Source organism: Leptonotus elevatus, chromosome 18, assembly GCF_054856555.1.
Source record: "Leptonotus elevatus isolate MCC_2025b chromosome 18, RoL_Lele_1.0, whole genome shotgun sequence".
Lineage (NCBI taxonomy): Eukaryota > Metazoa > Chordata > Actinopteri > Syngnathiformes > Syngnathidae > Leptonotus > Leptonotus elevatus.
Window position 1 is genome coordinate 4766548 of NC_141256.1, and position 20461 is coordinate 4787008.

The following is a 20461-nucleotide window of genomic DNA, read 5'->3' on the forward strand; positions in this document are numbered from 1 at the left end:
TTTGTTGTCTATTCGCAGTGGGAAATCACTCTTCCTTGTTCAATTATTACGAGGTCATATTATTTATGTTTCTGATAAAGCTTTCCCAGTCGCCTACACACTGATTCATGATTCATTGAAATACTGCAATATTCCTATTGAATATGAATCAGCTATATGACATCAGGATAGTAATTGTAAAAAAAAAAAAAAAAAAGCAAACAAAAAAATCAATAATGAGGATGCAGGGAAGGAAGCAAGGGGCAGTCACGCCCTTTGATGTTGTATTCAGCTCACAAGCGACATGATGTCACCACACCGTGCGCACACACACACGCACACACACACACACACACGATAAAAGAGGGCGAGAGAGAGAGAGAAAGAGAGAAGCACCAGGTCACATTAGGGCGTGTCCTGTCGTCGCCTCCCTTCTCCCCTCTCCCCCGCTTCCCTTCTTCTCGCCAGTCGCCGCCACTGATGGGAAGTGCACGTGTGACATTGGCCACTGTGCATGTCCGGGAAATGAGCTCACCACCAATAAGACAGAGTGAGAAGGGAGAGTCGGATTGAGGGAGGGAGGAAAGAAGATCAAAAGGATTGTCTCAGAGATTCGTGCTGAGCTGAGATGAGAGAGAAAGGAGGGAACACCCAGAAGACAAAAGATGCTCCGGGGAGAGGAAGCCCTCACAAGTAAAAACATTTTTTTAATAAAATAAAAAGCCCTGCAAGGAGATGAATTGTGAAATGATGAAGAAAAAAAAGCTAAGCTGAAGACTTGAGGAGCAAATTGCTGAAAAATAAAAGTGAATATCTATCTACCCGCACACACTTCTGCTGGCTTTTAAATTTGGAAACACACTTACAATAGCGAAAGTCCTAATCTAAAGTCTGACATCATCTCAAAATGAGATCTCAGGATGAGATCATCCCAGTCAACTATACAAGCGTTACTTCATCTGCGCAGTTAAGTGTGGGCTTGTTTTTCTTGTGCTGTTTGTTGTGTGAATCTGCTTTTGCTCATTTTTAGCACAAGTTTCATGTTAAGGTTATGACAATATAAAACGTTTTAGTAAATGTGATGCACTTTCAAGTTTATACAAGTGTTCATGCTAGCACTGCAGTCAAGTCAGATTATTGGTTAAATGCTGATGTGATCTAATTGAAACGGAAAAAAGCTTTTACCAGAATTGATCTGGGGAGTCAGGTTCTGGTGTCAAGGGGAGACAAGTTCACCAACTTCTACTCAAGTGAACTTTAATCCCTGTTCAACTTGAACTGGATAATGTACCACTTAGCAAAAAAAAAAAAAGAGGAGGGGTTCAAATGGCTAACTGCACGGCTTAGTTGAGATTTATTGAATGTAGCATTTTTTGACACTATCAGGCTAGCATGGTGGCTAGTGGTTAGTCACAGTAAGCAGAGTTGCAAAATCCAGGTCCAGAAAGTAAAAACCCTGTAACAGTTTGGCTTTAGCCTCAGGTGCTAGTTAGCTAGCTCTCTAGCTAGCTCCCATGGCAGCTCATTTACCTGCTAGCGAGCTAGCTAGCTAGCTAGTCCATGGTAAGCCAAACTGTGGCAAGGTTTTTACTTTCTGGACTTAAATTTGCCACCTCTTTTTTTTTTTTACGACAAATATATAAAATGAGCCAAAATTTGGCTCTCTATTGGAAGTGTGATATCTAAGTCATTTCTGAATATTTTTTTTTACTTGCGACCACTCAAAATGTTCAGTGGCATCAGACCTGTCCATACACATTTAGTTTTTATTTATTTATTTGTTTGTGCACATACACTCATCACACTCTCATACGTGTGCACGTCTCTGTTACTCCGTCCACACACGCTTACAGGCCTGAGCTCTTGATCCCAACCGTGCTTTATTGTTATGGTATAAGAATGGGGACATAGGAAGCACATAAATCAGCTCAACAAAAAACAAATTATAATTTGCTTTCTAGCGCCATCTGGTGTTTTATGGCTTTTATGACTCTAAAGTCTTTTTTTTTTTCTACGTTTAGTTGATGCCCCAGTGAAGGGATTTGGTTAATCATGGGAAATGCACTATAACACATCAGGTGTACAGTGCACCAAAAAAAACATGAAAAATTATGATTTATAATGGGAATCAAAGGGGCCAAAATCTGGAAATTTTTACTCATGTGTACTATAAACATTTGTTTCTCACATATAATAATGACAATAATAATTTTGAACAGTGCCATTTTGAACTTCAACATGTTTTGGACAATTGGATGCAATTTCAGCTCACTCAGTGATTTTTTTCATAAGCTTTATATTTGATATTAATATTAATAAAAAGGAAAAAGGCAAAAATCTGACATTTTCCTTATGAGGGTTTTAAATATTTTTCCGCCTTCTTAAATTGTCTAAAGATGCGAATGTAATTATGAATGTGTGTTGGTTTACATGTGCATATGACGATAACACTGCCTGGCTCACTACCCTTGAAAAGAAGACGTTGAGTGAGGTAAGTGTCTTTGAAGGGAGACAGAACGCTAAGTTAATTGAAAAACATTTGTGGTGGAAATTCAGACATAGTTTTAAGACCACGTGAGTCCCCTATTATATACTTTTGTCTTCATTTCATAATGTGTCTTGGCTGTGTAGCTTCCAGTCATTTAGTTGTTGTTTTTTTGTCATCCAATCAGATTTGAACTTCAATAATTTAATTCAGTATGAGTGGAAAATTTACCCTACAGTAGACAAGCTGCATAAAAAAAGGTCTGTTGTATCTCTATCAGCATCTCTGGTCAGTATGATATATTTATTAAATGTTAATATTGATAAATATTGATTTTGAACTGCTATTTTGTAGGCAAGGAAAGGTAGCTTTATTTATATAGAACTTTTAGCTCAATGTGCTTCACATACAATATTCAAAGGGATATAAAAACAATAAAAAGAAATTAAAAAAAAACATCTAAGAAATATTTTAAAAAGTGGTTAACTAAAATTACTAAAGAACGTACAGCACAAGAACAAGATTTGTAAAAAAATATTATAGAAATACTTTAAAAGATCTTAATCATAGGTATGGGATAAAAGCACAGTTTTTAACCTAGATTTAAAAACATTTACACTAGTACAATTTCAGTTCTCTTGGCATCATATTCCATTTACCTGCAGCATAACAGCTACATGCCGATTCACCACATTTGCTTTCAATTGTCAGTACCACTAATTGACCCGAGTCTGCTGACCTCAGAACTCTACTAGATTTATATACAATTAGCATAAAAAAAAAATGTATTGAGAACCTAAGCCATTCAGCGATCGATAAACCAGTAAACATTGTTATGTTCCGTTTCTGTGGGGTTGGGTTTTTGTTTGATTCGGGGGGGGGGGGGGGGGAGGGGTTCTTATCTTTTGTCTGTGGTTAGTGTTTTTGTTACGTGTTCCTTGTTTCTCCCCTTGTCTCATCATGTGTAACCACCTCCACCTGTGTGTGTCTTCCCTTCTCTGTGTGTTGACCAATCAGTGCTCTCAGCAACTTGTGTCTCTCCCAGGTGTGTCTTGTTGAGTCAATCACTATGGGTGTATTATGGCCCCGTCCAGACGGAAGCAAAGCCAGCTTCGTTCCTGAAACAAATCTCGTACACACAGAAGCATTTCAAGACTTGCGTGTGTCTAAAAGAAAACGTTGAGGACGTTTAACGGCTGTAATGTATATGCCAAGTCTGGAGTGGCGCTGTAGCGCAGCCACAGGGAGTTAACGGAAAGCGTAGAAGAAGAATCAACAAAGAAGACAAACACTTTTTTTTCTAACTTTATTGCAATCTACAGAACAAACACGGCTTTGCATGTATCGAAACAGAAAAAGATGAAAAAAGGAGAAGTGACAATGGCGGGATATTTTGTTGCAAAAGCATAAGCAAGCTATGGAAGCTGCGCAAAATGACTACGACACGGCTATCCGCCATTGTTGTTGACAGACTTCCGGTCACGCTAGAATTGGAGCATACGTCATCAAACTGCGACCATTATGTCATCACTGGAGGAGTATCCTGCATATGGTGTCCAGACTCGAGCGTACGGGGTGTGTTTTGAAATCTTTTCACTCTGGAGCCCGGTTTTAAAAGTGATCGCTTTCAAGCTCCGAAACGGCCTCAACGGTAAGAAACTTGTGAGGATACATTAAAACTGGCTTTCGTGTGGATGGGGCCTTAGTCTGCTGTCTTTGTTCAGTCCGTGTGGGTGCATTGTCGTTGGCGGTTGTGTGTTTCGTCTCATGGCCAAGTCAAGCCAAAGTCAAGTCACAGCCACTTTCAGCCAAGGTCAAATCACAGCCACTTCACGCCACTAAATTCAAGCCACTTCACGGCACATAAAGTCAAACCACTTCACGTTAAGTCCAGTTACGCTATGTTAAGTCCAGTCTCGTCTAGTCTGTCACGCCACGTCAAGCTAAGTCTGTTTCCGGTCACGTCTCGTCCAGTCACTCCAAGTCAAGTACAAGTCAAGTCTAGTCAAATGTAAGTCCAGCCACGCCAAGTCAATTCAATTCACATCATATCCAGTCCGGTTCTGTCACGCCAAGTCCAGTCCCATCCGTAAATTCCAGTCCAGTCACGTCGTCTCACAGTTGCCAACTCACCTCTTTGCCTTAATTCAATAAACTCACCACGTTTACATATTCCCTCTGCCTATTCACTGTGCCCTCCTTTCTTTACCAAAAAATCATGACAACTAACTGGGAGAAAGTGTAAAGCCTTTCGGACTGGAATAATACGTTCAGATTTTTTAGTTTTTTGTCAAAACTCAAGTTGCAGCGTTCTGGCTGGAATTAATTTCTGTAGTGAACTGTACTTCTGCACTAATGCATTCAGTTGAGGAGTCCAAAGAAACGTATTGTACCTTTTATAAAGATCAAGCGGTATTTGTATGTTCATATGTTATTAAAGTCAAGTGTCAAGAGTACAACAGCAGTGCTTTTGAGGATGCTGCTGTACCACTTTTAATATACAATATTTCATCCTACGACCCAAAAGCCAAGTTTTATGATGGATCATATAACTATGATTTATTAATTTTTTGGTGTGTGTGTATTTTGTAACTTTTCTACAGATTCTATTTAACGGCTTGAATCCTAATATTGTGCAGATGCCCCCACACATATGTAAAAACACACACGTGTGTGCAGCAGGTGTCAGAGGTCTTTTGCAGTGATGTGACGTTAGGACAGTTACGAGTCTCTGGTGCCAAGAAACAGGATGTACAGGTCAGCGAGGAGGAGGCATTCTTTAAAGACATATATACGGTTTCCTTCCAACATGACAAAGTCTTGCTTGAGACTCCCACTGGGGCCATAATTGATTGTCCTCAATGTGGTTATGTAGAGAGAGGGAGTAAATTTGAGTGCTGTGCTTATATACGAAATGAGGGGATATTTGCTATATTCTTGATTACGCAAGCCAGTGTACCATTAATTTAAAACTTGAAGCAACTACTTCCCTATATTTGATGTCATCGGTCTGAAACTAGTCAAATTGTGCCACAGCTTTGTCGAATAACATGTTGAATAAACTCACTGTTCTTTCTTCATCGCCCTCTGCTGCTTGGAATATGAATGTGCACTTTTTGGCCCTTTCAACATCCTTGTGCAGTGTCAGCCTCCACTGCCAACTAAGCTATGACTATCCAGCTTTGTTTCATCAACTCGTACTCCTAAGCCGCTAAACTGCACTTTGTTACATTCGCAGGAACGCAGTTCTTCTTCCAAGTGCAAAGTAGGAAATACAGAGGGATCAATTCATAACAGATGTCTGAGTCAACAGAAGACTTCGCTGAAAGGTGACTACTTCACTATTCAGTTCCTGTTTATGGCCATGAGTCAAGAATGTATTTGGCTTAATACAAAAAAAAAGGTGTGACTTTAACTTGATTCTGATTTCCTCAATAATTTCGATTCACAAGAGTTCAGTTTGATTCAATTAAAAACAAAAATCAGATTGGATTCGATTCACTTAAAATCAATCCGATATTGATTATTAATGGCACATCAATTCAACTTAATTAATTAACTCCCAGCCATTTTCACTGAAGCAACCCCCTTCGCTCCCGGCGGTTTTACTGGATTTTGACAGATTTTGCAAGGCCCACAGAATATTGTGTTCTATTGCTCTAAAAACATGGAACCTACTAAAAGAAAGATTAGTCTCTTCTTTAATCTGGAAAAAAAGTACATTTCTATCTGTTTCCGTTTTGCAGCAATTAGCATTAGAACATAGCTAATCATCATTATTCACAAATCTGTTTAAAACAGTGGGGGAAAGAGCTTGTTGCAACATGGGCCTAGTTGATCTCTTATACTCTGCTGCCACCTGTTGACCGTGTTTTGTAATAACTACCATTGCTTCAACCGTTCTGTGCATTTAAGAGGCTGCAATATAGCCTTCTGTATGCTTTGGTATTAAAAAAAAACCCATAAAAAAAACTATAAATATGTCTTTGGGACACTTAAAACATTTAAAATAGAACGTATTTATATGTTTTTGGGAGCAAATGGGTTTTAAATGTCAAGGACATGATAACTTCCCAAGTAAAGTTTGCGGAGGCAGTAATTGGTCAAATGATTTAGTTTATGAATGAAAGTAACGTGTTATAATCGCTGAAGGGTTAGGCAAACATTGACATCACCAAGGATGAGAGGAAAACATTTTAATAATCTAATTCAATAATTATAAATATAAATTAAAAATATTCTGAATTGTCTAAAGAGCAATAAGTTATGTCTTTCATAAATAAGAAAATACTTTTAAATTCATGTGAACAGTAAATTTAAAGAACTTTCTTAAGAATTTATGGGGAAAAGAGATATATAAAATAATCAATTCATGGTTTTATGAATCGATATTGGGTTTGAAAAGGAAAATCAATTCGATATCGATTATTTGATTTTTTTTTTAAACCCCAGCCCTACAAAATATCATATTTGGTATGATAAGAGGATAAAAGTGATAACATGACAGCGTGGCCCTGAAAATAATTTATTTATTTTTAATTTTATTTTCATTGTGTTTTTATGTTAATTAAGTTGCTGTTAATTGACAATAATTATTATGATTCATATTAGGTTGGTGGGTGGGTTCACCAGATTTTTTAGGTTCATTTTAATGTTAAAATACAAAGTTTTGATGACATCATGTACTTTATTTTTGTTGCAAAACTTATTCTAAGATGACGCAAACAGCCCGATTGCAACTGATTCAATCCCCTGAGCAAAGATATATCGCAGATTGTACAAAATCCCTCATTAGAATAATAGTGATTTGTGAAAATCTACACATTACTCTTATTCCCATCATGATCACTTAAATAAAACATTCTATTACATATCATTTTTTAGGTTGGAACAGATTTAGAAATCCTATTAATAAGATTTTGAAAGACATGAAATGGTGCATGTGATTTTCTATGTGGGTGTAATTTCCTTTGCTTACTTGACACCAGTCTGGTATGGTGATTGCTTCCCGTCTTGTCCCACCGCTTTGTTGTGATACCTGATTCTCATTAACAGAAAAAACTACAAGTTGGAAATGACTACCACAACAACCACCTCCATTATTATTCCACTATTTTGTTGAGGAGTCAACCTCTGAAAAGGTTATTTAGGAGTGATTAACCATCACAGGGCTCTCCGGTAAAATTCTTCAGTTGAACTCAACCATTTAATCAACTCAAAATGCATTCTTATTTGCATGTGCAGATTTACAGTATCTGAAGAAATAACAACAATTACATTTAAAGCAACTATCTAAGTGCTTCTATCATTCAAAAGCAAATTACAGTCCTAATGCAAATAAACTCAAATATATAAATGTTCACAGGCTGTTTTGGATGAAAATTTACTATATAGTTGGTCTACATTAATCAAGTTACTATCAGCCACACACTAGCACTAGCAGTTAGATATCAACTACTGATAACAAAGTGCAAACATCAGCCAAAAAACGAACATATAAGAGACATTAACACTCATAGTTTCTGACTAAGCACAGATAAGAACGTATCGGCATGAATTTGAATTGCAACGAATCAGAATCACTCCGTCATTTATTACTGCACGCTGCGAGCTGAATGACGAACGGAGGACTGAAAACAGGAAACGGAAACACGGCGCGGCCTTTCAAATCAAAAGTATACGTTTCAAAATAAGACATGAGTAAACGTCGCAAACAAAACAACTTCAACTTTTAAGAAGAATTCTTAAAATGTTTAATGTTTCAATGATTTCACTGAAGGTGTAACAGGTCCATTTGTTGAAAATCAACCTCATCAATTGTGTTGATATTAGTGGCTGCTTTGATATAAAGAAGCAGACTGTAGGTCTTGGCAGAGATTGACGCTCCTTAAGTGCTCTTTTAGTTCACATGGTAACGTAAACAATCCAACCTCTGTTAAATAAACAGCACTCTGCCACAGGTTAGTTTTAGTTCAACAAGTTGTTAACTATATTATTATTAGTCGTACCTCTGGATGGGGAGAAAGAAAAGCAAAATACTAATTTTAAGTTTATGCAAAAAAAAAACAAAGCAATGAAAAAAAAGTGTCTCACACAAAAATGACTTTCTTTCCGCTCACATCTTTGACAAATGGTGCTGTAACAAAGGCATATTTGAGGTTACCATCCAGCATTAAAAACAGATCCAGGTGGTGACCCAATGAACAAGCAGGAGCCGAGGTAGCACTGAACTGACTTTTGACCCCCGCGGCAGAAAAGGTGAACATTTTCTCCAGGGGATGGATGAGTGCTTCCTTTTTTTTCCGGATCAACATTTGTTTGGTGAAACCGTCATGATCCATTTAACAAAATATATCTTCCAATATTAACCTGGTAACCTCTGGTCTAGTCTTTAAGTAATGATAGAGTCAAACTATAACTCCAAAGTAAAGAAAATGCCAGATTTAGCGACAAATGAAGTTAAAGTGGCTTTTACAATGTAATGCTTGGCTTGAAAATGTCAATTTATGCCAATGGACAACATATTTGTTGGACTCACATTTTAGCATTAGCATTCAGTGTTAGCCTCTGATGACTGGCTCACACATCGCTTGGCAAAATGATGGACACACAGTGTAGTGTATAAAGTGATGTCGCCTCGAGTAGAAATATATATATTTTCATTTTATGGGCGCTCACTTTTTCACTTTTTTTGCCTCTCACTCTGGCCACAATAGTTGCTAGGTCAGGCTCCGCCCCCTGTCATCATGGTACAGTATTGAAAGCTGGACTGGATCAACAGTTTTCAGGATACTGTTTCATACTTCAATAAGACCAAGTCAGCCACAAATAAATAAATGAATAAATAAATAAAATTTCAGCAAGAAAATAAATAATGTTTGCAAAGTGCATTATAATTCTTGATACTTGGGGCATTTTGACATAAGCATGCATCTTATACCATGGAAAAGGTTTCAAATAGTGAAAAATCTGCTTAATAATATGTCTCCTTTTAAGGTAGATACATTTATTTTACCATTACAAATGAAAAAGATATCCTTGTTAACTAGTCAAAGTGCAATTTGTGCAGAAATTGCGTGGGAATGCTGGAAGCTGAATGCTAATAGCTGAATGCTAAACTGAATGCTTATGAAAGAAATTATGTGAAAATTAAATTTTTATGATTTTAATTGCAGTTAAATAAAATAAATAAAAAGAACACTTGAACTGCAATCTGGCTAATGTGGGATTTAATCATTTCCGAGAAATTATAATCAATTTCCTGATATGATAGTCAGTTGGTATCGAACCATCGAATGTACTAATATGTGGTCCAAGAAGGGTTTGAACGCGAGTTCTCCGTGGGGGAGGCAATTGTTCTTAGGACTCAGCTAACTTGCCTTGTTCATCTTCATGGCTAATGGCGTATTTATTTTGAAAAGTGTCATCAGCAGAACAGCAGCAGAAAGCTGCGTATTTGGCCGATATTTCCTCTTTTAAAATCTGCAAAAAGCTGCTGATTTTCTTATTGCTTTTTAACATTTTAACACAGAAGACAAATATAATGACACTTAAATCCGCTCCAAAATAAATCATACTTTTTTTTTTTAATCCGCAGATTTTGAGTGTCTTAACATCCTTTAGTCACGAAACATATGCTTTTATTTTAAAGCGGACACCTAGATAAATATCAAACAGAAGTGTTGCAAATTCAGTTGAGCTTAGAAAATAAGAACATATTTCCTGTGCCAGGCACATTTAATATTTTGGCATATTTATACTGAACAGAACAGCAATGAAATCATTAGAGCGTAGTGGAAGTAATTATATACGTCACTGATAACGGTATTATTCCCAATACACCACATATATCAGGTGAAACATTTTGAGGAGAGTATTTTGCATTATTTTGGGCCATTAACAAACACAGATGTGGGCTTGCGGAAAATAGAATTCCACCATCGAATCCTGCCAATTGACCAACACACGCGCACACACACTCACCCGCAGACTCATAAAGTGAAACCAGACCTCCAGCACACCTTTGATCAGCGTACACCTTGAAAGAGTGCTTGCCATGAATCACCGCTTTAAAGAGGCGCTCACTGAACGCATGATGCGCAACATTCCTCACACGTGCCATATAAAGTTGGGACACATGGATGGACATTTGTGATCATTATTTGCTTAAGATAATGTTCTACATGTTCAGGATCTGGCTCGTACAGATGGTAATTGTTTTCTCATGGTGGCTACAATCGGCGCTGTGGTTGCAGCGGAGGAACAATTGCTAAGTCAGAGTTTCGATGTGCTATTGAGAAATTAACTCATTCACTGCCAAAAATTCATTTGAACTTTTTCTATTAGTTTAACGTTTTTTTTTCTACTTTTGTTAACAAGAGAAGGAAAACCAAGATTTTTTTTTTTATTGTACATTTAGAATAGATATAAAATTTGTGATTAATCGTGAGTTAACTAGTGAAGTCATGTGATTAATTACAATTAAAAAAATTTAATCACCTGACGCCCATAATTTTTAATCATCTTTTATTCTTAAAAAAAAGATTAAAGAAAAAAAAAGATGATTAAAAATTAGGGGCCTAATTAATCGCATGACTTCACTAGTTAGCTGTTCGAAATGTAATTTTTTTTTTTCTAGGTTTTCATACTCTAATAGAAATAGTTAAAATTATTTTTTTTATGTCTTTAGCCGTCAATGGCAGTGAATGAGTTAATTGCATAACAAAGCACTTTAAATGTTAATAATTTGGACAAAATATTGAAAAGTAACAATGTTTACTTCAAATAATATCTTTGAAACACTGTCATTTGAATGATACATCGGCTTGTATGGAGAATACAGGGTTAATATATTTGATACAAAGACATTATTCACCTGATATAAATTATTTCTTAATTAAAATAAAATACATTTATAAAATGGGAATTTTCTTCTTCAGGGGAAATTTCATGGAGGTGCCCTGTGTTCAGTCACACACACATTTTTTTTATTTTTTTTATTTCATTCATTTATTTAAGTAAGGGGTCTACAACCTTTTCTGTCAAAAGAGCCATTTTTGGCCCAAAAAATAACTAAAAATCTGTCTGGAGCCACAAAACATTTGAAGATTGTGATGAAGGAAACAGTGTGTTGGTGTTAGTCTAATGTACTGAGGGCCCAAGAGATAATTAGGGATGCACCATAACACAAAAATATGCAGCATCCAATACTTTGACATTCATTTTCTTCTAACTTTCAGCTTCCGTGTTTTTTTTTATGTAAAAAAAATTAATAAATGTTGTTTTTTTCCTTCATACTTTAGACTTCAGACTTTTCTGTATTTCTGGCAAATTTCTCACATTTTTTTTTGTAAAGTCATGGACATCATTTTATGCATCTTTACTTCCTTTTTTTGTGACATTTTGCGTTTATTTTTGAACATTTTCTTCCCTGCCTTTTCTTAAATACATTTTCTGCCTTTTTTTTTGTGGTCACTTTTAAAAGGTGTTATTTTCTGCCCCTTTAAACCAAAATTTCTGCTTTTTGGGAGGGGTCAATTTAGTGTAAATTATATGGTAATTTTCGTGATTTTTTAATTTATTTTTTAAACATTTTATAGTTACTTTCCGACTGCCTTTTTAAAATCAATTTTCTTTTTTCTTTTTTTTGTGCAATTCCAAAGACATTTTATGGTAATTATCTACCTTATATTCAACATTTTCTTTTCTGCCTTTTTATTAAATTCTCTTATAGGCAATTTTATAGACATTTTACGGTACAGTTTTTCTTTTCCTCTTCCTTTTTGGACATTTTCAGGTAATTTAAAACACTTTTTTTCATCTACGTTACGTCTCATTTTCTGACTACTTAAAAATGTGGACTCTGACATTTTAAATATTTAATTCTTCTTTTAAAAAAAATAAATCATGAATTACTAATAATAACATTTTTTCAGAATTTTCAGAATAATTTTTTTTGGAGTGCATTCCAAAGACATTTTATGGTAATTTTCTACCTTATATTCAACGTTTTCTTTTCTACCCTTTTATTAAATTCTCTTTTAGGCAATTTTATGGACATTTGACGGTAGATTTAGGCTTTTCCTCTTCCTTTTTGGATATTTTCAGGTAATTGTTAACACTTTTTTTCATCTCCGTTTCATCTCATTTTCTGGCTACTTAAAAATTTGGGCTCTGACAATATTTAATTATTCTTTAAAAAAAATCATGAATTCATTTGAAGAATATTTTATCAAAAAAAACAAAACAACAACCTAAAAATAAATATGTAAAAAAATAAATAAATATTTCTACTATAAAAAAAAAAGATCCACAGGGAGCCACAGGAGAGGGACTAAATAGCCACATGTGGCTCCAGAGCCGAATTACTATTATTGATTTAGTTTATGTATTCCACATTTCACAAACTATGACGGAGAGGGTGATATGGGCTCAACATAATATCAATCTTTCAAAAACATATATAGTTGTTTTTTAACCACAATTTAAAAAAATAAATACAATTTAAAAAAAGAGTCCATAAAGTGTCATTATTTATGTTGAATGGTTTACTGTCATCTAATATTCATCCGAGAATTTTGTTTGTTTATCAAGCATCATTCATTGCACAGAAATCGGAAGGTTTTGATTTATAATATAATATAATATAATATAATATAGTATAATATAATATAATTTACGTTACAAAGGCACTTAGTCACAGTGCAGGAATGTGCTAGCCCAGTAATATTACAAATGTTTCACAGCTGCTATAAATGCTCATGTGAGACCATTTGTGAATTTTATTAGACCAGCACAGTTTTTCATTTTTTTTATGTGCTGGTTTGACTTTTGCAACTGGATTTACACCATCTCACCTTTTAATGTTGAGTTACATGAAGGTGAATGGTGAATATATTCACTTCAATAGCCACAAAAATACTCACCGCTATGTTTACCAACACGTTGCTAAATTTGTCCTTCTGCAATTTAAAGCTCAGCAGGTAATGCATTGTAGGCTTTTTATTGCTTTTAGTTAAAACCGCCGCCAACAGCAAACTCAGACAATGTTGTGGGCCCCTAAACCCAAACAATGGGTTAAAACACAATAAAATGCATCAGTGAGCTGAGAATGACTACTATGTGATCTTCAAATTGACCTAACGGTACCTTTTTTGTTTTCCGCTGTTGATATAAAAAGTTACTGCAATGCAGATTTAAAGATAAATTGTGAACAAATCAGAAGGGTAGAACCTTGACCATGAGCAGTAAAAAATGTTTCCCTTTGTATCATAGATTTTACCTTTCCAGGTCCCTGGTGTTTTCCCAGCGGTGCCATTTAAAAGGCAGGAATAACTGAGGCCTTCGTCTTGCCCTTGCCTCCTTCTCCTTCTCCTCTGGCGCTACATCACAGCAGCCAGATCTGCAGGGGGGCAGCGGGGGAGATGAAATATTGCATCAGTGACAGAGTTGCTCTGTGAAAACACACAGATAAATTGATTGATGCATGATGTGGAGACGTACAGCCTTTACCGAACGTCCACCCCCGCACGGGCTGGGGGGAAAAGGGCAAAAGTGAGGTCTGCACACGTTCCAAATGTGTTCCATGAAATATATTTCCAGACGTATGAAGTCTGTCTGCTGTTATGTGGGCATAAAGGTCACATCATGGATGATGTGACAACAAAGAGTTGTAATGGCACAACTACTTTCAGTCCGGTGAAAGCCGCAAATATGTTTTATAAGGCAGATTAATGGTAAGTTAAAAAAAAAAAAGGGGGGGGGGAGGTTGTGCTTAAAAAAAAAAAAAAATGAAAAAAGGTGAATCTGCGGATGCAGAACTGCGAGTACTCAGCCTCAGCCAAGTGAGAGGAATGGCTCAGTCCAAATTATTTCAGATTTGACCTCAGTTCCTTGGCCACCCGGTGTGCGATATTATTGAAAAACAACATTTGTCTTGCTGTGAGAAATAAAGTTTGCAGGCCTTCTCCTGAAATCTGTCTGCAAGAGAGTAGTAACTTTGTATCCCTTTATGAAGAGCTGTTCTATATAAACGCATAGCTTTTCAAAATCAATCGAAGTGAAAGGCAGACGTTTCCCTCAGACACTGTGCTACTTTATCACCTTCATTAGAAAACCAAAGTTAACAATTTAAGTGCTCAGACGTAAGTTTGGTTAGTACCGTTTCCAGTTACCGGGCACATACGACAAAGTACGTATTTTTTAACAGTTTAAAGCAGTTCTCAGGTGTCTTGCTTGTGAAATGTCCTATATTAGAATAGCACAAGAATCAACAATTATAGCACACTTTACACACCCTACTTTTGTCTTGCTGAAATTAGCCGATTATGAAGCCCAATGTCCTGCAAGTTAGATAGTCCTCACTCCATCCTTCATGCTGTAGAGCAGTCCGATCCGCCCAGAAACTACCAAAGCAAATCCTTCGGACTATACCTTTAAAAACAATGCTAATAACAGAGAAATAGAGCAACCTTGGCTATCAGCGACAGGTAGTTAATAAATCTTAAAAATTCTTGCCTTGATTGTTGACTGTAAATTCTGGAAGATCAAACTGCACTTGGCAGACCACTATTGACCTTGATTGGATCTTAGATCAGCGGTTCTCAACCTTTTTTCAGTGACGTACCCACTGTGAAATTTTTTTTTCAGAAAAGTACCCCTAACCAGCGTAAAGCATTTCTGATTGGGGGGAGACATCATTGACTCTATTTATATTTATGTGGTCTCTTGAACTATTTCGAAATAAAAAGATATAACGTTAAGAAAATAAATATATAATTAATTTATAAATAAAGATTTGTGCACATGCAAATGATTATCAACATTAAGTGTCCTCCTTTGGATCATATAAAGCTCAGTTCTCAAGAAGAAATAATTAACTGAATTTTAAATAAAGTTTTCAAGTGATGGACATGTGATTCTAGGTGGCATAAGACAAGTTGGGTTGAACCATTCTGGTATGGGGGAGATGCCAGGTTTTTAGGATACTGAAATTGAATAGCCTACTGAACATAAAATGAATTTTATGAACTTAAATTACGCGGCACAACACATTGATTAAACTTCTTGCTGTCATTTGAGGACATTGATAAATATAGCTCTGTGTCATCTGCATAGTATTTGACCCAAAGGCAACAACATATACCGACTGAACAAAAGGGGTCCAAGGACTGACCCTTGAAGGACCCCACATGTCTTGTTAAATCAATCTGATTTAGTGTTCAGTCTTAATCTTTAGTACTTTAATGAGTATTGTTTCTGTGCTGTGATGAGGTCATAAACCTGATGGAAATTAATCAAAAAGTCAGTTTGAGTTCAAGAATTTACTGAGTTGATTAAAAAACACTTGCTCCACAATCTTGGTGATGAGATGGTCTATAATCTATTAACAAGGACTCATGCAGGGGTTTCTTTTTTTTTTCTTAGAAGTGGTCTGAGGGTGGCTACTTTCAAGGGTTTAGGAAGGTCTACTCTACCCCCTAAGTCATATGAGTAATGACCGCTTTAATTCTTTTCCATGATCTCACGTTACACAGGGCACATGCTAGCAAAAAACATTGAGGTCGTGAAATATATACTATGGACGATAACAGATTTTTTTTTTTACTTCACAGAGCCCATAAATATTATGTGATTGTTTCTCAAAGTGTCATTTAGTGATTTAGTCATCAATATTTCATTTTCCATATGGAGAGGTCAAGGGTAGACAAGTTTGAAATGTGTTAAAGAGTGTGTTGAGGTTTGAAGAGTGTATCAAAATGTGTATGTGTCTAATGTTTATTTTCTGTCTGTATTCATTTCGAGTCAAGTATCCAGCTAAACATACGTGACAACACCACAGTGTCGCTGCTGACCCTCTGCGGTGAAGAGGCTCTAAGCGCTCTGTCCCCAGATCAGCAGGGTCCCTCACTTGTGCACAGCAGGGGAAGCTCGCCAGGTCGCGGTCACAAAGTTTAATGACCAGCGTGAAGAGGTCCTGCTCAGCTGTCGCTCCACATCCTCAAGTCAATTGTTAACTTGCCGAGTTTCACACTGTGATCTACGACTGCTGGTCACCCCGAGTAACACGAGCACAGAATTGTTCAGTCTTGTAAATAACCTCGACGACTTAAGTCAAGTCGGTCATTCTCACAAGTATGTGCTCAGAAATGTTATCTATTTCATTTGTAGAATATGAATTAAGCAGCAAAATAAACTTACAGTATCTACCAATATATTTATCTATTTTAGAAGGCGGCCATTTTGCCACTTACTGTCGACTGAAAATGACATCACTGCTGCTCACACCTCAGGTAATGACCAATCACGGCACACTGAGTTTGATCATGTGACGTTCGCAGGCCTAGCGCTGTGTTGTCATTTTCAGCCAACAGCAGGTGGCAAAATGGCCGCCTGTTTGAGATGGATAAAAACGGGTGGATTTTGCTGCTTAAATCATCTTCCACAAACGCAATCTTAATCAGAATTCCACATTTAGACCAGTGAAGCCACATAGAATATATTGTAAAGAATATTTTTGGATTTTACTTTTGATTGTGTTTTGGTTGGGTGACTGGATCACTGGGTCATAGGTGACTGTTTTGGGTTGGGTCATGAGGTTATTGTGTTATGATGTTGGGGTATTATGATTATGCAGTTATTATGCTCATGCAGTTACTATAACCCTTATGATGATATGCTCTTAAAGCCCGTATCCCGCTGAGAGGTGACCAATGTTGAATTTGCAGCATTTCCTAAACATTTGCTAAACAGTCTTAATGGTTCCTTAAGGTTCTCCAAACAGTCTTAATGGTTTTTCTTGTTGCAATAATTTTTTCTTTTTTCTTTTACAAAAAAAGACCATTAAGAGTTTCAAGAACGTTTCGGAAACGTTGCACCCTTAAAAGGAACCCAGACTTTTTGCTCTATATTATTTACATTTTGTAGAAACTTTATTTGGACGTACGCCACCATTGTTATTTACGTCACAACACATTCAGTTCTTAGTGACGTAGAATGGCGGCTGGCTATCTGGCTCTCTCCGTAGCGTAGATGCATTCAAGAGTTTTGATCGTCCCTTTTGGAGCGCTGACATTAAATCAACATTTTTTTCACTTTTCAGTGGGATATTGGCTTTATGATGATAATATGATAATGTGGTCCACGCCATGCAGTTGCTATGCGCCTATATGAGTTTGTCCAATCACTCTTATTTTATTCTAGAGGCCTTTACTCTGCCATATAAAATTGTACCTTGTCCTTTGTCAGTAAGTCGAGGTCTCAAAATTAGTCAGATCAAGATTTAGTAGTCATATAAAGGTTTATTAGTGAAGGGTTCTCCGTCAAGTGTTTTCATTGAGGCCGCCTGAATGCAGCCCTGCTCTTTGTGATGGAGGGGTGAATGTTGTATTTGCAAATGTCACAATTTAAACTCTCATATGTGCTATCAGAGGGCACTGTATGCTGACATTTTCAACTACTACCTGTTATTACACAGTGTCCAGTCAATTTACTTAAAAGTACGTATCCAAGTTCAGATTGTGTAAGTGGTATGGAAAATGAATGAAATCTTCAAATGAAAGCACAAAGAGAAAAAAAACATGCCCATATAACTTAGTTGTTGTTGAGACACCTAAAAACAAATGTTTGTATTGACTTCCAGTCAATTCAAGTGGCCCAAATTTATTTCAACCTATTGATGTTATGAAACATTGTGCATTATATATTTAAATTGGGATAGAACCCTCAAGAAGCCTTCCCTCACTACGGAGTCTCTAAACAAGCAGTTTTTCTGAACATACCCAATTTAGGAGCAGTGGAATTTTATAAAGATAAAATTGGAGTCTGCAGTATTCAGAGCAACAAAGAGAGAATAATCAAAGACAATCTGAAAAGAAGGACGCGAATGAAAGCAATACAGATGCTTAACAATGAGACGTCCGAATCGGAAGATCTTCGTAAAACTTCACACAGCTGCTGCATTTATTAGAAAGCAAGGGGAAGACATAACAGTGAGCGAGAAAAAAAAAAATGCATGTGGTGATCCAAGTGATGTCTGGCTTGCCAGAGGTGCCTTCGTATCTTAACTTCAAATATTTCATTCAAAGCAAGAGAGGTCATGACCTTCATGAATAGACAGGCGTAACTGGAAATGTAAATCCATGATTGTGCACGACATTATGACCATTTGCACATTAGAATGAGAAGCAATATAAGAGCTGCAACAAATATTTGGCCTGTACAATAAGCAGCTAAAAAAAGATTGCTATAGAGTATATGCACACCACATGTACCACTTAAGCAATTGCAGGCATATTTTATGAATAGTGAACCCTCAGGTCATAGTAACCAATCTAAAATGTGAAAACAATAAAACTGTACCTCGGCATTGAAAATCAGTGATGTTTGCTCTTTAATGCCTCGAATGTGAGTTTGCATACATTACATACATTTTTTGTGTGTATACCTTTTCTCAGGTTCTTCCGATGAAATACAATAAAAGCCCCACAAAATTATTTTGACTTTTAAGTGAGAATTCTGATTTTAATCTCAGAATTCTGATTTTAAAGAGAGAATCCTCACTTTAAATTCTGAGATTAAAGTGAGAATTCTCTCTTTAAAGTCAGAATTTTGACTTAAAGTCAGAATTATGAGAATAAAGTCAGAATTATGAGAATAAAGTCAGAATTCTGACTTTAAGGTGAGAATTCTGAGAATAAAGTGAGACTCCTGAACCCCGCCCCCCCACCCCCCAAAAAAATCACTCTTCACTGGCCCTAATCTTCTTCCATATTATTAATACTTCAAACATTAGCTTTGTTCTTTTTTAATCAATGACATCAGAGCTGAGTTATCATCCACCCACACTTGATCACAGTAGCAGGACCTACTCACAATAGAGCAGCTACAGTGTCAAATCGAATGTGTGCTTTTAAATTATGTTTGACCTGTGAAAGGACGAGCTAATAAATGATATATTGTCATTTTTTTTTTTTTACAAAACCTGCAAAGCAGTAAGCTAAATAAAGATAAATGAATGATGTATGGAGTGACTTAAAAGGGGAAAGTCACATTTCATTTCAAGATTTTAAATGAAGCATTGATAAATTCACTCGCAGCAGGCAGATTTATTTGAACTGGCGTTTGATGATTCAGACAGAGGCGATGATGTCATCAAATAAGCGCTGCTTGTGATAAGTCCGCCAGTTCTCAGGGATAAAAGAAAGTCCACCTACTGTATCTGAGTCTTGTTGCTCCAGTCAATGATGACTGCTCTTCCCACACAGTTGGCACCCATCAAGCTCACCACTCGCCAATGTTCCCGGCATGTTCACTCATGGAAAATCCCATCATCATGACTCAAGAAGTCTTATTTTGCCTGTGCGATCAACAGAAACAGTGAGAGTAGAGACTTTTTAACGTTATTTGCTCCCATGAGCCCTCTAGAATTGCGTAATTTATTTTTTTAAGCTAAATATGAAGCATGTAAAATTATTATCTAGTCCTACCCTGTGTTCCTTGTGTATTTTGACTATTTAATCTGTAAATAATACCTTTTATTACTTAAACTCTGAATGACTGATGCAGACGGTGATGTTCGTTCTTTTGAGAGGCCCCCGTTACTTCTTATAGAGATCCTGGTGTAAATCACGCATTGATAATAATGTTTTCAATGAAAACCGCATTGAAGTTGTCAGTAAAAGTGGCGACGTAAGATAGCCGCCCTCTAGCTTCACCTGTTCACCAATTGATGGTCCATTCATATGTAAGTCTGTGTACATACCATCAGTGTGAAAGCTTCTTCTTATTCATCATCAGTTATTTGACTGTTAATCACTTTTTAAAACACAGCACTGACACCCGCAGGAGAAAAAAGGGAAGCACAGTTTACAACAGATTACTATGTTTTCAAATCAGACAACTATTTTACCTTTTTATTATCTGCGTCTAGAATAATATGAGCAGGAACACTGTGGAATTTGCACTGACTATATGTATATACACGTTTGTCACTTGTAT

The 20461-nt window shown here is 36.5% G+C and overlaps 1 long non-coding RNA gene across 1 annotated transcript; it reads left to right on the top strand.

Moving 5' to 3' along the window:
- Nucleotides 1–462: 462 nt before the first annotated feature.
- LOC147158341 (uncharacterized) lies at nt 463–15049 on the top strand. The gene is made up of 3 exons (XR_015090870.1): nt 463–672; nt 5703–5793; nt 13754–15049. It is a non-coding gene; the product is annotated as an uncharacterized LOC147158341 (long non-coding RNA).
- The last annotated feature ends 5412 nt before the right edge of the window (nt 15050–20461 follow it).